Below are 16,207 nucleotides of genomic sequence, written 5' to 3' on the forward strand. Positions count from 1 at the left end.
TCCTGGGCATAAATATGCATGGTTCGAAAAATAAAATCTGTTAAAAGTTAGTGCCCGTGGTAATGGTGCGCGTAATTTTGTCCTCGGTGTTCTGTTTACTACAGTTAGTTCTCATGAGCATATTTTTTTTTTTCAAAAAAAATGCGCCCTGTAGTGCTTGACACGGAGTCCAGAAAAAGATACCGTGGCCGAGTGACTCTCTCTCTTAGTCGCGTCACGGTGTTAGAGAAAGCGAGAGTAGCCGATTCCACCGGTGCTAGCTATAAAGCATTTTTTCGCGCAAGTTCTTCCCTAGATGTTCAAATTCCTAGCATTACTGAAATAGCAAAACTCGCCGCGGTGGCTCAGTGGTTAGGGCGCTCGACTACTGGTCCGGAGTTCCCGGGTTCGAACCCGACGCGAAGGCTGCGTTTTTATGGAGGAAAAACGCTAGGGCGCCCGTGTGCTGTGCGATGTCAGTGCACGTTAATGATCTCCAGGTGGTCGAAATTATTCCGGAGCCGTCCACTACGGCCCCAACTTCTTCCTTTCTTATTTCACTCCCTCTCTTATCCCTTCCCTTATGGCGTGGTTCAGGTGTCTAACGATATATGAGACAGATACTGCGCCATTTCCTTTCCCCAAAAACCAATTATTATTATTATTATTAAATAGTAAAGCAGCCCTACAGTGGCGCTACATTCGGATAATCGTATCTTTCCCTTCCGCGCATTCTGGGCAGACAATTATTATCTGATTGACATTTCGTAGTTAATTTTCTTTATAACACCACTCAAAGCAAGATAGGTAACTTGAAATGAATTATTGCATTAGGTGGAATAACGTGGCTTTCCTAAAGGAAATGGTGAACTCTTGCTTGCTTGTGGCTAACAAGCACAGCGTAAAGGTTCCGTGAGCCGACCAACACCGCCTCTCACATGAGCTGTCCAGCCGCGTAGACTCTGTACGGCATGGCCGCGATGGTGTCCTGGTGGAACCATCGGATGGGACACGCGTAGCTGTAGAAGTCCACGCAGGGGTCGACCGTCTCGTCCAGCTTCCCTCCGAGGTACTCGCCCTGCCAGCGGCACACCGTCGAGCGGCAGCCCTCGACCTGGCGGATGTACTCGGGCTCACCGGGGTCCGCCTCCAGCTGCCGGTCGCCTTTCGCCGACGGTGCGGGACGCGGGGCTCCCTTTTGCGCCGAGCCACGTCCAGCTCTGGAGCGCCGAAGGGCTTTGGCCTGGTTCGCCTGCCTGTTGGCCGAGTGGCAACAGCAAGACGACTTCCTTACAATTCGCAAGTAATTTTATACGAAAGCAATTCAAATGGAAATTTTCGCGAACAATTGAAGCGCGCTAATAATGCCTTATTAATTGTGGCACCTACACTATTCTATGAGGGAAGGGAGAAATGAATGAGTAGAGGAAGAGAAAAAGCGGCGCCGGTGGAGGGCTCAGGATTAATTGCGACACCTTGAATTCCTTAACTTGAAATAACATCGCACAGCACAGGGCCACCAGTGCTCTTCATTCATCAAAATGGGACCGAACAGTGTTGCTGACGCCAAAGCTATGGCTGTAGAGGATATGAACCGACGTAATCCGGTTGGTTGACAAAGTTAGCAATTGTTGTATCGATGGCACGAAGGCCTTTTAGTATCGCGACGCCCATGTTTTTCCTCAAATCCACCGTTTTAAAGGCTGGAAAAAATGTGATATGGTTTACTGGCACTAAGTTTCTAAATGTCTCCCTAAAAGACGACCTTGATGCAGGTCGAGGTGGTCGCTTTCGGTCGTTCATCAGGCTGCGATATCCTCAACCTTGCTAGAATTTAATTTTTTGCCTCAGTGAAGTGTCGGAATATAAGCGTGGGTTTGACATTGATGGTTTCTTTTTTAAGAGAAAATAGCGCAAAAGACGGGGACATGTGAAGAAATCAACAGGATCAGCACTTCTTCACTTGTCCCCGTCTTTTGCACTATTTTCTCTTAGGTATGTATCACCAACTCGCCTGTCTTGCATCGTGTTGAACTTTCTTTTCTTAGGCTGGCATGCGTTCTAGCGGCGTTGGCGTTCCGGTTTTGAGCTTTTGGCTCCTGACGCCGTCGGAGGAGAACGCTTTTTTTTTTTCGGAGCTCCAGCGACTACGTTTGAAGCTAAGTGCTTTTTGGTGTTTGCGCTTGTACATGTTGTCGGGCGATAGTTTTAAACCGAGTTAAGGGTAGAAAGGCTAGAGGAAGTGGTGTGTGCCGAAGGTTTTTGTGTAGGAATTTTGGCAGGCTTTTACGTTGCGTAGTGCCGAAGGTTTTTCTGCAGGAATTTTCACGGGCTTTTACGTCGCGTAGTGCCGAAGGTTTTCGTGTAGGAATTTTGGCGGGCTTTTAGGTTGCGTAGCCGGCCGGACGATGGGTCGGCAAGTTAGGAAAGTCAAGGTGGACGGGACGGGGAGTTAGTGCAGTGCCAGGAGTGCGACCGTTGGGGCTATTTAGACGAGACCAAATTCAGGAGTTTAGCCGAGGCAGATGGGGCTAGCTTCGCGTGCAGGATATGTAAGCCTTTTGAGGAGGCCGTTCAGATGTTGAAAGTGGAAAATGGGCAGCCACGATTAAGGAACTCAAAGGGACCTCAAGGTGGAACGAGGGAAACGGACTAAATTAGAAACTCAGGTCGCCGAGTCGCTTAAGAGGGAGGAGGCTATTGCCGACCAGTTGGAGCGAATTGTGGACGAGCTGAGGAGGAGCGGGAAAAGCGGGCCCAGCTAGAAGAGCAGGTAGAAGCGCTCAAGTCGCGGCCGGCAGGGCACCGCGTTTCGGAACAGTGTCAGGTGGGGGGCGAGGCTCGTCGATTCTACAGTGCTGTAACGCAGCAGGCTTTGAGTTGGGAAGATAGAGAGGTAAATACTCGCGACGGTAGCGTACGGCGGCGGGAGAGACAGGTAGTGCGATCCGGAGGGCAACAGTCGCAGTCATGAAGCGAACGGTTAGAGCGGCGGAGGGTTCTGGTAGTCGGTGACTCGAACGTAGCGAGGGTTGAGGGAGCCGTTTTGACGTTAGTGAAGGCGGACAGGCGGGTGCAGGTGGAAGCCCAGTTAGGGAAGTGCATGGTAGATGCAATGGCCAAAGCCCAGGAGGTGGTGGGGGCAGCATGGATGGCGAACACCTTGTCGTTATTCATGCTGGTCTCAACGATGTGCTCAAGGGGAGGAGCCAGAATCTCGAGAAGCAGTTAGAAGTGGGGATGCGTAGGCTTAGAGAGACCTCTGAGAGTGTGCATGTAGCCATATGCACAATCCCAGAGGTCCAGTGGCAGGCTAGTGAAACGGAAAGGAGGATCGTTGAGGCTAACAGTGTAATTAGGTTAATGAGTCGGCGACTAAGATACGGGGTAATGGAAGTTAACAGGGAAGTGTACGAGGCCAGTCCCCACCCTTTTGCACAGGCTGGCATTCACCACGGTGGTGCCACTGGCAAGAAGGTGGGTAGTAGGATAGGTCGCCAGACAACAGCTTTTTTGGGGGGACCCAGAGCTCTGAGGGAACCAGTCTAGAGAAGGAAGGACCAAGATCAAAGGGACCATGGAACCATAGGAGAAGAAATAGACACAAGCACCAGGGCCAAGTTAATTCAGATATATGTTTCATTAACATGCAATGTGGCAGGAATAGAAGAACAGTTAAGGCAGGAGGATTTAAGGCTATATGGTTTAGTGGAAACGCATCTTAGAGACATGGAGCAACCACCCTGTTACCCAGACTACGCATGGTAATATTGCAATAGAACAGAGGGCAGCAGAGAGGGGGGCGGAATTGAGGCATTCATTCATAAAAGTAAGAATTTCCTAAGGGTTAAACAGGGATGCAAGGAACATTTATGGCTAAAAGGAAAAGTGGCAGGGGAGCAAACGCTCCTTGGCTTTGTATACCTGTGGACAGGAGCTAATGCCAAAGAGGAAAACAGGGAAAATGTTAGAATGTATTGCAAGCGACATTAGTGAGCTAGGAGGACAGGGCGAGATAATTATATTAGGCGGCATGAACTCACGTATAGAAGACCTGGATGGGTACACAGATTCGACAGGAAGCATGCTGCAGGACATGTGTGACAGGCATGATTTAGTTTTATGCAACAGTACCGAGAAGTGTGAAGGGCTCATAACATGGGAGGAAGCAAGTCTCCACTCGATGATAGATTATGCACTAATGTCACAGAGGATGTATAATAGATTAGGACTAATGAGCATAGATGAACATGGTTCCAGAAGTTTAGGTAGTGACCACAAGCGTACCAAGTTGAGTTTCAGAAGAGAAACCAAAGTAGGACTGAGGCGAGATGAACAATAAGAGGGGAATTTTTACTCAGAAAAGCAATTGGAAGCAGCAGCCAAACAAATTGAGAAAGTAATTTTTTAAGATAGTGAAACAGAATGGACTTATACCAAATTAACTCGATTACTGGAGCTAGATCTAGCTAAGGTGCGAGTAAAGCTAAAAGAGAAAAGACGCAAACCCAAGTGTTGGTGGGATAAGGAGGTCAAGAGGGCGATAGAGAAACGTCAGGAGGCGTCCAGGGAACACAGATATTCCATGAAGAGGGGGAACCAGAAGTTGTAGTAGACAGAAAATGGGATACGTTCATAAAGTGTAGAAAAGAAGCATCCTATTAGATTAATGAGAAAATTAGAAAAAGGTTGCCCAATGAATGTCAAAAGTAAATAAAGAGGTTAGAAAAGCAGCTCAAAAATTCTGGACGCTTCTAACTGAATGAGTAATAAGACTAGGCTAGAACAAAGGTTTATTTTTACAGATCACGGTATTCGACTAAAGGGCGATCAAGCAATAAAACACATAGGAACAACGATGACAGAAAAAATTAAAGAAAGAAATGTTGCACATAATTTATGGAAGGAGGATAGACCGGTTACTGCAATAGCTTCACTTGAGCAAAGCGAGTGGGAAAGGGGAGAGAAGGTTCCTAGTGGTACCTCAACAGGACCAGATGGTATTCCGATTATGTTAATAAACAAGCTAGGACCAAAATCCAAGCGAACATTCTCACAGGTAGTAAATAAAATGATAGTGAATGAGAATAAGTAGAATGAACATGACATATAAGGGAAAAGAGGACAAAGCTGACATAAGCAAATACCGTCCCATAACAGTGACATCTGTGGTTTACAGGGTGGTGAAGCAGATTATAAAGGACAGATGGCAGGCTTGGGTGGGGAACGAAGGGGTGCTAGGGGAGCTACAAAATGGGTTCCGGAAACAAAAGAGGTTGGAGGACAATCTGTTTTCATTGTCGCAGTGTATAGAGATTGCTGAAAACGAACACAGGACCCTATGGTTAGCATATCTGGATATTAAGGGAGCCTACAACAACGTTAATCACGAGTATCTGTGGGACATGCTGGGCACATTGTATGTGGAAGAGGGAATAATTAATATTTTAAAATGTATATATAATGGTACCAGAGTGCTTATATAATGGGAAAAAATGTATCAGAGCCTGTAGAGATACAGCGGGGGCTTAGGCAAGGATGTCCTCTGTCTGCTTTGTTGTTCATGTTGTATCTGCAAGGTTTGGAGGCCAAGCTAGAGAGGAGCGAACTAGGCTTCAACCGTTCTTTTTTCAAGCAAGGAGAATGTATTAAACAGTCATTACCGGGGCTAATATACGCCGATGATATAGTGCTAATGGTTGACAACAAGGAAGATTTACAGAAGTTGATAGATATATGAGGTACAGAGGGAGATAGATTAGGTTTCAAGTTTAGTAAGGAAAAATCTGCAGTCATAATATTTAACGATGAGGTCGGCGAGCATAGAATACAGGAGTTCACGCTAGAAGTAGTGAGTGAGTACAAGTATCTTGGGGTGGGGCTAAATAATGGTGCTGAGTATCTGACAGAGCATGAAAAATATGTAATGAATAAAGCTAGTAGGAGTGCAGCTGTCATGAAAAATAGGGCACTGTGGAATTACAATAGGTATGAAATGGTAAGAGGGATCTGGAAAGGGGTGATGGTTTCTAGCCTGACCTTCGGTAATGCGGTCCTGTGTATGAGGCCAGATGTTCAAGCAAGGCTGGAAATTAGGCAACGGGGAGTAGGGAGGTTAGCTTTGGGAGCACATGGCAATACACCAAATCATCGGGTACAGGGTGATATGGGATGGGCATCTTTCGAGAGCAGAGAGGCTAGCAGTAAGATAGCATTTGAGGAACGATTGAGAAAGATGGAGGAAAAGTGGTGGGCTAGGAAAGTTTTCAGATACCTGTATATAAAGAATTTGGACACGAAATGGAGAAAGCGAACTAGAAAATTGACAAGCAAATATCTGGACAGCAGTAAGGGGGCAAATCAGCAATTATAGGTTAAGAAAAAGGTTAAAGAAACAGAGAGAGCTCTGTGGAAAACAGGGATGCTGACGAAATCTGCACTGGGAACATACCGGATTTTTAAACAGGAAATTGTCAAAGAAAATATCTATGATAATTGTAGGGGAAGTTCTTTGTTGTTTGAGGCCAGGACTGGAGTTTTTCGGACTAAGACATATAGAGTCAGGTACCACGAGATAGACATGTTGTGCTTTGCGTGCGGAGAGGAGGAAACGGCTGAACACTTGATACTTTTCTGTAAAGAGCTTCACCTTACAGTTGAAAGCAGCGGGGCTGATTTATCCAAGGCATTGGGGTTTAACGACTGTGAAGGGAAAGTATATTTTTAGCGGGTAGAAGTAACCAAGCGAAGGTTATCTGATTCTCTTCTGCTTCCACCTTTCCGAACATCACGCCGCCTCTTCAACTCCATGAGCATTCTACGTCTGCACGGCTCTTTTAACGCATTCAACTTGTCATTCCTGCCTCTTGCCATTGAAGAATGGAATTCATTGCCAGACCATATTGTAACAGAACGCGATCCATATAAGTTTCGGCAGTTGCTGACATCCCATTTGAAAACATGATGTGGAGAATTTCTTGCCTGCTTCTGTTTGCCTCTGTTTTTTCTTTACTGTTGCTGTTTTTATAATTTGTTAATGCTTATTTAAAGGTGTTGCATATATCCTGCTGATCACTGATTGTGTCAATGTTTGACAGTGACCTACTTTGTTGTTTTCGATGTTCCGCCCCCCCCCCCTTATGTAATGCCCCTTCCAGGGGTCTTTAAGGGCCGATAAATGATGATGATGATGGTGGTGGTGGTGGCTAAAATCAAGAGAAGAGTAAAATTTCATGTCATGGCTAGGTGGCTTGAGCCACCGCCCGATTTAAAGGGTTCAGCTGTATCCATCCATCCACCGCCTTGCGAGACCATCCTGTTACCTACGATGCGCTTGGACGCGCTGGCGTTCGACTGCACGTTTAAGGCACGTAGCATGATAATTCTTTGCATCTATGCACCTCCGCATTCTACTTTGGTAAACTCAATCATTAAATATTGAGATGTGCATCTTCTTGGAGAACGTAACGTCATGGTGTTGGGCGATTTCAACTGCGTGCTCGATACGTTCTCTGATGTGCAGGGCTCTTGTAGGGGCAGGCCAGGCTGGAATGCGCGCGAGTTGCGCCCCCTAGTCAACCAGTTTATGCTCACAGACGTTTATGAACTCCTGTATGGCAGAGTATTTCTGTGGACTTGGCGTCGCGGATTAACATCGAGCAGGTTAGACATGCCGTATGTACCGACGGGCTTTTCTAAGACAGTGAGTGAGTGAGTGAGTAAGAACTTTATTTTCCACCGATGTAGGAGACCGCCTACTCCCCATCCTCGGCACGCAGGCCTGGAGAACGGGGGCCGGGGTCTCCGCGACTAAAGACAGGCGAAGCGACAGTGTTTCTTCGCGGCTTTAGCCGCCAGGCGGATGGCTTGCTGCTGGTGGGCGAGGGACTCGCTTTGCAGCATCAGTTCCCAGGCTTCTCTACTTCTTATGTTCTCCTTGGCGCCCGGGGAACCAGGCCATTGCCAGATTATGTGGTCTAAAGTACCCCTCTCTCCACATGTCGCGCATTTATCGTCGGCTCTTTCCTGCACTTGCGTGTGGTAGAGCCAGACGGGGTTCGGGAAGTTCCCAGCTTGCAGGCGCCACCATGCGACTGCCTCCCTGTTTGTTAGCGCTCGGTCCGGTGGTGGCAGGGACCGTCTACCAAGTCTATAGTGCTCTATGATCTCTTTGTATGTCTGCAGCCTCTCGTCCGTCCCTTCGCAACCAGGCGGCTCTGCGGCTGCCCGGAAGTAGAGTGCTCGAGCTAGCTCGTGCGCCGCCTCGTTGCCGGGGACGGATTCGTGCGCGGGGGTCCAAATTATTCGAACTCGTCTATCGAGTTTTCCCTTTTCCAAGATTTTGACTGCCTCCTTCGAGACCCTCCCTTTTCCAAAGTTCCAGACAGCTGTTTTGCTGTCGCTAATGATCGTACTGGCTTCCGTGCCAACGCAAGCGAGCGCTATTGCAACTTCTTCGGCCGTGTCTATGTTTCGACTTCTAACGGAAGCGGCGGCGACGGGTACGCCGCGGCCGTCAACGACCGCAGCCACCGCCGCCCCCAACTTTCCGCTAGCCGCGTCCACGTAGGCGACTCCTTTCGGCCCTATTTTGTCCTCGTTTTTTGCGAGAGTCTCGGCCCTCTTCCGTCTCCTCTCCCCGTTGTATGTGGGGTGCATGTTTTTAGGTAGCGGGGGCACTGTTATGTGTTCGCGGCATCCTCGTGGAATGTCCGCGTGTTGGCATGTCCCCCTGTCTGACTGCAGCCCCACCCAGCCAAGGATGGTTCTTCCCGTGGTAGATTTGCTTAATCTTTCCAGTTGTGCCATGCGCACAGCCTCCGCTAGCTCCGTCCAATTATTGTGCACACCCATTTCGAGGAGGCGTTCAGTAGAGGTCGAGATGGGGAGTCCCAGAGCCCTCTTCACGCATCGTCTGATGAGTGCGTCTATTTTCTGCTTTTCGTCCGATCTGATGTTTAGGAATGGTGTGGCGTAGCATATGCGGCTAGTGATGTAAGCCTGCATTAGTTTCAGGAGGCTTCGTTCTTTAAGGCCTCGACCCTTGAGTGCGATTCTCCTGAACAGACCCATGACTTGCGTGGCGTACGCACTCAATTTCTTTATCGTTGTATCATTGTACCCGTCCGCTTGTAGAAATAGCCCCAGGATCCTAATCTGCTCGACTTTTGGCACTGTTTGGCCCTCTACTGTTATGTTGATGTTTATCTGGCGTTTGTGCCTGAGCGCCTTCGGATTGTAGACAAAGAGCTCCGATTTTTGGGGAGCGCACGAGAGGCCCCTTTCAGCCGCATAGGACACTACGGTGTCTGCTGCCGTTTGTAAGCGCTCCTCGATGTTCGCGTCGCTGCCCTGGGTGACCCATAGGTTGACGTCGTCCGCGTACATGCTGAATTTCAAGTTTTCCACTTTTATCAATTCTGCCGGGAGATTTCGCATGGCAACATTAAAGAGGAATGGGGACAGCACTGAACCCTGCGGCGTACCCCTACTACCTAGTTTGACGGTGGGGGATTCAATGTCCTGAAATCTTATTTTTATCGTTCTACCCGACAGGAAGTCCTTTATGTAGCCGTACGTTTTGTTTCCGATCCCCAGCTCTCGGAGGCCAGAGAGGATTGCCGCGTGTTTTACGTTATCGAAGGCCTTCGTCAGGTCGAGACCTAATATTACCCTCGCGTCCTTGGTGCTATTTTCTATGATGTCGTGTCTCAAGCGGAGCATTACATCTTGTGTGCACAGGCCGGGTCGGAACCCTACCATTTCGTGCGGCCACAGATCGTTGAGCTCCATGAAACGCGTTAGGCGCGTTTGGACTACCCGCTCCATCAATTTCCCAATACAGGATGTTAGAGAGATTGTCCGTAAGTTTTCTAGCTTAGGGGGTTTGCCCGGCTTCGGTATTAAAATCACGTTTGCCGTCTTCCACTGTTGTGGGAGGCGGCCTCTGCCCCATACGATGTTCATGTATTTGGTGAGCATGCGGATGGAATTATCGTCCAAGTTTCGGAGGACCTTGTTTGTAATGCCATCTGGACCAGGGGACGACTTTGTTTTTAGGCCTAATATTTCGGCGCGAACCTCCGCTTCCGTGATCGGCGCGTCTAGGGCCTCGTTTGGGGGTCCTTCGTACTCCGGCAGGAGTGATGTTTTCGTATCTCCTATGTACATATTAATTAATTTTGCCATGAGTTCTCTGTCCGAGCCCTCAAACGTGTGCCTGGCTTTCGTAAGTCTTATGCCCGATTGGGTTTTCGAATTATCAGGGTCAAGCACGTGTCTGAGTAGACTACGTATTAGCTAGACTCATGTTCCCTTCCATCTCGTCACATCTATTGCACCAATTTTGTTCGCAGAGTTTTGCTGCGTAATCCTCAATCTCTTTGTTGTGCCTTGCTATCCTTCTTCTAAAGTTCCTGTTCCATCTTTGTGACCGGAGGCGTTTCTCCATGCCGCATTTCGCTTCCCAGATGTGAAGGAGTTTGCTATCAACCGTCGCTGGCGCATCGTCTTCTCGCAGGGTCGTGGTTGCCCTCTCGACTTGTTGCTTAAGTTCCTCCGCCCATTGCTCTATGTTTTGGATATCGCCTTCCGATTCACCATTTTCTCTAATTTGCCTGAACATGTCCCAATCAGTGAACTTGGGTTTTTTGAGGCGACGTGTTTTGACGCCCTTGCTGAGGGTGAGAGCCAGAATAAAGTGGTCGCTGCCTAAATTTCGAGCCGTGTTTTCCCAGGCCGCGTCTCTCGTGTTTTTCCCAAGGGTGAGATCCGGGGTGGTGTCTGCACAGACGCTGTTTCCCACTCTGGACGGGCAGTTAGGGTCCGTCAGGAGGGTGAGGCCAAGTTCGTGTATGTCCTCCCATAGTTGTCTGCCCTTGGGATCGTGTCTATTGTAGCCCCATTATTGGTGGGCGGCATTGAAGTCCCCTAATATTATGAGTGGTTGTTTCCAGCTGCTCTAATCGCCTTGCGGAAGAGGGCGCGGAAACGTGCCTTTCTTTGCTGGGGGGTGCTGAACACGTTTAAGATGAAGAGACTAGCCTTGTCTTTGCGACCTGTGATAATTTCTACTAATACGGCTTCGATATCCCGTGAGTTGACCTCATGCTCGACTACCGCTATATGTCTTTTAACTAGCGTGGAGACGCGAGATTTTTCTCCTCGGTCACTGTGGAACGCTTGATATCCCGATAATTTTGGTGGTCCCTTTCCCGTTTCCTGAAGGGCTATAGCTAAAGGTTTTTCTTCAATCTGCTCTAAGTGCTGCTGCAAGAGCGCTCGCTTGCGTTGACAACCGCGGCAGTTCCACTGCCACACCGGAGTGTTTTCATTTTTGCTGCGCCTGTCCATTTTGCTGTATTTGAGTAACCGTCTTTCCTAATGTAGTTAGCCTCTCGTTGAAGGCGTTCTGCACGGCAGTGAATTGCGCGAGTTGCGTCTGTATTTGATTCATTGCACCCATTAGTTGGGTGAGGAGGGTCTCGATTCTTTCGAATCTTGCTTCGTACTTAGCATCTCTAGCCTCTAGTTTCTTTTCTACTCTACTTCTGAGTGCCACCAGCGGATCCGTCTCATCCCCTTTGCGTTTTTGCGGGGGTGGCCTGATTGTTTCAGTAGTCATTTTCTCCCCTTCGTTGTCCCTCGGCTCGGGGCGCGCGATTACTGCCTTCGCAGGCGGGAGGGAGGGCGTCTGTTTCTGTGCCTGTTTTTGGGGTACCGATTGGTTCCTCGGTGGAGAAGGAGGGGAACTCTTTCCCATTTTTAGATTTTGGATCTCTGCAGTGAGCGTGCGGAGCATGCTCTTGAGTTCTTGATTCTCTTTTTCTAGCTTTTCGATTCTCTCATCTGCATCTCTATTTGCCTGGGGACTGCTGGCTGTGAAGCTTACCGATTTTCGACCTCCACTCGAACCGCGTCTGCTTGCAGGTGGCCCCCATGGCGCCTTGGGGTCCCGTGTGAAGCGCCCGGGACTGCTGGCCGTGGAGGAGGAGTCAGCCGAGGTTCTCGAGCTAAAGCGCCTTCGCCCTGAGCTGGATCGGCTCCTGGTACCGGAACTCGAGCGGCGGCGCATGGAGTTGGCGGTTGCTCTTTCCTCCAGCCTTGGGAAGTCTCCCTCCTTGGCTGTGAAATCGTTGTAGTCCTTGCTATTGGAACTGGATCTTCTTCCCGGTGTTCGGGATTCTTCGTCACCCTTCTTGGCTCTCGAGCGGCCCTCGCGTTCGCCGGCCCGTGGTGTATCGGTCATTTTTTGTTGGTCCTGCTGGTCCAGCTTCCTCTCCCATTGTCTCTTTTTGGAGATATATGGGGCCCTATATATTTCCCGGCAGCGTTTGTCGCCGAGAAGGTGTCCTTTTCCGCAGAGCTGACATTTCGGCTCGCATTGGTGGTCATCTTTAGGGTTTTCTATGCCGCACCCCCGGCACTTCCTATTCCTCGGGTTCGGGCAGACGTCTTCTCGATGTCCCATGCGGCCGCACGCGAGGCAGACCTCATACTTCTTCTTGTACAAGACGCATCTTTGTGCGAAGGGAGATAGATATACCCAGCGCGGCACCTTCTGGTCCTCGAATAGGATCAGTATTGACTTAGAGGCCGCTCCCAGTCTTCGAACGCCAAGTACTGTAGGGTTTTCCTTTCTCCTGCGTATACGCTCCAGGAGCTCTTCATTGGAGTAGTGCAGTGGGACGTCGTGCACAACTCCCTTGCCACAGTCTTCAGGCATGGTGGGGTACGCCGTTACCTCGATGTTTTCGTTGTCGTAAAGGACGGTGCGTAAAATCGAGTATCTTCTTCCACGCTCTTCGCTGGTTGTGGCGATTAGTATGGATTGTTGTTTTACGATTGCCGAGAAGATGTCGTCCTCAGCGTCCTTAGGCTCGATGCCGGCGGCGCGGGCAATTGATTCTGCGAGCTCGATCATTCCTCCTTTTATAAGGCGGTTGACTCCGCCTCGGGGGCGTATTATTATTTTCTCGGCGTCCTTGGGCATCCGCACTGCTTGTCTTTCCCCTGACTTTGCCGCCAGTCTCCTTCCGATGGCGGCCTTATGTCCTGTAGTCTGCCGCTCCTCCCCATCCCTGGTAGCGGCCCGGGTTTCATCTCCGAGGGGCACCACGCGGCCCTTTTTCTTGGTGAACCACGCCCCTGTCTTCAGTTCTACAGGGTCGATGGTTTCCCCCTCCACACATTCCATCGAGCTATTCATGTTCCTTTGCGGCAAACGCCGCCGAGAAAGTCTCTCCTCTGCTGGGCCTACGAGTAGGCCGAGCGATTAGGCCTAACAATCCCGCGTGGCCACCGAGAAATAGGCAGATCGCGTGCCTACCTTCGAGAGTTGCGGTCCCCCTAGACTCCTTGTCACGCTGATAGTTGATTCCAACGATGATTTGTGCACTGACGGTCCAAACTTGGGCTAGAGTGGCCGTGTTCGACGGAGCTCATCGAACATGCGTCCGCTCGCTCCGGTTGCCTGGCGTCCGAATCCCTTTTTAAGACAGTGTGTGCTGCTAACGTAATGACGCTGCCATCCTCGCCGGTATACATATCACACCATCGCCCCTTTCTTCCGTCACTCAGGGTTCCGGCGGCTGCAGTGTCTCCTCACAGACCACGGCGTTTGGATGAGCGCATCCTTCACGACCCCAGCACGAGAAAAGGACTAAAGGCCGTTTCACATGATGCGATTGTTGCCGCAGCGCAGTGCGATTTCTGCCGCTGTGCGACAGAAATGCGCGTCGTTCTCGTCGCAGGGCCACTGCGACAGACTTTCAACAAGTTGGTCGCATTGTCGCAGCGTCGGTGCGGTCGCAGCGATGGCCACAGTAGTCAGCCAATAGGAGCTCAGCGACATGACAGGAAAATCTCGAAAACGTTTTATTGAGCTTAAGAATACATCACAGCTCAATATTATTACCCATGATTACGAAATCAACGCCTGCCACGATGTTTGACATTTATTGCAGCCGAAGAAATTTCGGCCACTGAAAGGTCGCACCGACGCTAGGGCGCTGGTGCCGACGGCACCGACTGAATTCATCGTTGTCATGTGAAACGGCGGCTGCGATTACCGTCGCAACGACAGTGCGACCGGGCCGTAATTTTTCGTTCCCGTCGCACCATGTGAAACAGGCTTAAGGCGGGTCTTGCGTTTTTCGGTTGTTGGGGCCGTGCCTGGGACCGTCTGAAGGAGCCGTGGCGTCATCATGGCGCCGCTTTTGGTCGAGGCCTTACGGCTGGCGTCTCATTGAGGTCCATGTAGTGACGGCGAAGCTGCGTATAGCTCAGCGCACCCCGTCGCCATCGTCGCTTATGTGCGCATGGAAAGAGGAGCTTTCGGAGCGTCTTCGACGTCTTTTACGATCATCATGTTTGGCAGCGGCGGCATGGCGTTGTCGACGCAGCCCAACGGCTGATCCTGAGGTGCTTCGGTTTGCACGCCAGGAGCTTTTTTGCGCTCAAGGTGCCCCTGCTTTTACATCTTCCGCCAGGGCTGTGGCCAAACCAGTTGGCAGGAATTTCAGTGCGTTTTTCGTCCATCTCCGGGATATTGCTCAGTCGCTCACTCTGGTTGGTCGCGATCATGTTTCCGCACACCCATTTTTTGCAGGCTTGCCGCAGGTTGCCGCTGAACTTCTTGATGGCCTTATGGCTCCGCCAACGTCAGGTGAAATCAAGGAGGCATTAGATTCCATGAAACGAGGCCCAGCGCCTGGCCAGATTGCCTTCCTGCGGAGTTCTATTTAGAATTCTCGCATATTGTAGGCTCCATTTTCACGCAAGTGTTAGAACTGTGTTTCACTCGGCATGTCTTTCACGATTCATTTAAAAGAGGCAGCATTGTCCTGATTCCTAAAAGTCTCCTTTCTCTACATGTCCGGCAGATTGGCGCCCTAAATTCAGATTATAAAGTATTAGCAAAATTGCTCGTTCGCCGTGTACGGTCTCTTCTCCCGTCCATCATTTCCTGCCACCAGATTTGCTCCATCCCGGGTCGTGAAACACATAGTTTATCTTCCGTGACGCGAGATATCCTAGAGTATACCATACGGCGGCGCGCACAGGGTCTTCTTGTTTCCCTCGATCAATAAAAAAGCCTTTAGACTTTTTAGATTAATTCGGGCTTCAATATCGCCGTATCGGAGGTAATCTGCGGGAAAAGCAGACCGGTGTTCAGGGGTTGTTCTAGTCGTCGTCGCCGCTACCAAGTGACCTCGGCGCGCCAATTGTGGCTCTTTATAAGTCCAGAGCGCTGATGACCGTGCCGCCTGGTGTAGAACGCTCTAGATGGGTTCCGTGTGCTGGTGTGCGGCACGTTAACACGTCACCGCCGCAGGCACGTACGGTTGGCTGGAAATTCAGGCTTCAATATCGCTGTATTAGGGGTAATTTGCGGGAAAAGCAAACCGGTGTTCAGGGGCTTTTCCAGTATTCGTCGCCGCTACCAAGTGACCTCGACGCGCCAATTGTAGGTCCTTATAAGTCCAGAGCGCTGATGACCATGCCGCCTGGTGTTGAACGCCCTAGATGGGTTCCCTGTGCTGGTGTTCGGCACGTTGACACGTCACCGCCGCGGGCACGTGCGGTTGGCTGGCAATTCAAGCTTCAATATAGCTGTAGCGGAGGTAATTGCGGGAAAAGGAGACCGGTGTTCATGGGTGGTTCCAGTCGTCGTCGCCGCTACCTCGGTAGCGCGCTAGGCCCCTACCCTGAGGAGCGCATTTTTTCTATGTGATTGCACTAACTTTCTGTTAGCTCTTTCCCCCATCCGCAGCTATGCTATTCGCTGTTCATGACTTCGTGGGATCGTACGCCTCACCTCCCGCATGCGAGGCGGATGCTCAGCCACTATATTATATATTCACTCTAAACACAGTAACCTATTACGTAACTTTTGGACGTGAGTAACTTTTGTCGCAAAGGTTACAATTGATGTCTTTTTATGTTTTCATCATGTTTTCTTTATTTTTGTGGTGCCCAAAGGTTACAACGGCCAAAAGTCAACCGTTTCAAAGGTTACTATGAAAAAATTGCCAAGTAACCTTTGCGCAGTGACCTTTGAGCAGCACGGTAACCTATATGCGTCGACAAGCCAGGAGATATGCACATAGAGAAGACGTATGCTGCTTTATGTGCGGGAATGTGCTTTTCTGATACATTGGGGCTGCTGTTCCGACCGCAAGGTAGATGCTTTAATATGCCGGAGACATCAACGTACGCTATCGCATGA

General features: G+C 50.0%; 1 pseudogene; it reads right to left on the minus strand.

Annotated features, from left to right (window-relative positions):
* The window catches only part of LOC144108673 (uncharacterized), a 93,761-nt pseudogene extending 80,587 nt beyond the window's left edge, over window positions 1-13,174 (minus strand).
* Window positions 13,175-16,207: the final 3,033 nt, after the last annotated feature.

Source organism: Amblyomma americanum, chromosome 10 (assembly GCF_052857255.1).
Source record: "Amblyomma americanum isolate KBUSLIRL-KWMA chromosome 10, ASM5285725v1, whole genome shotgun sequence".
In the NCBI taxonomy this organism is placed as follows: domain Eukaryota; kingdom Metazoa; phylum Arthropoda; class Arachnida; order Ixodida; family Ixodidae; genus Amblyomma; species Amblyomma americanum.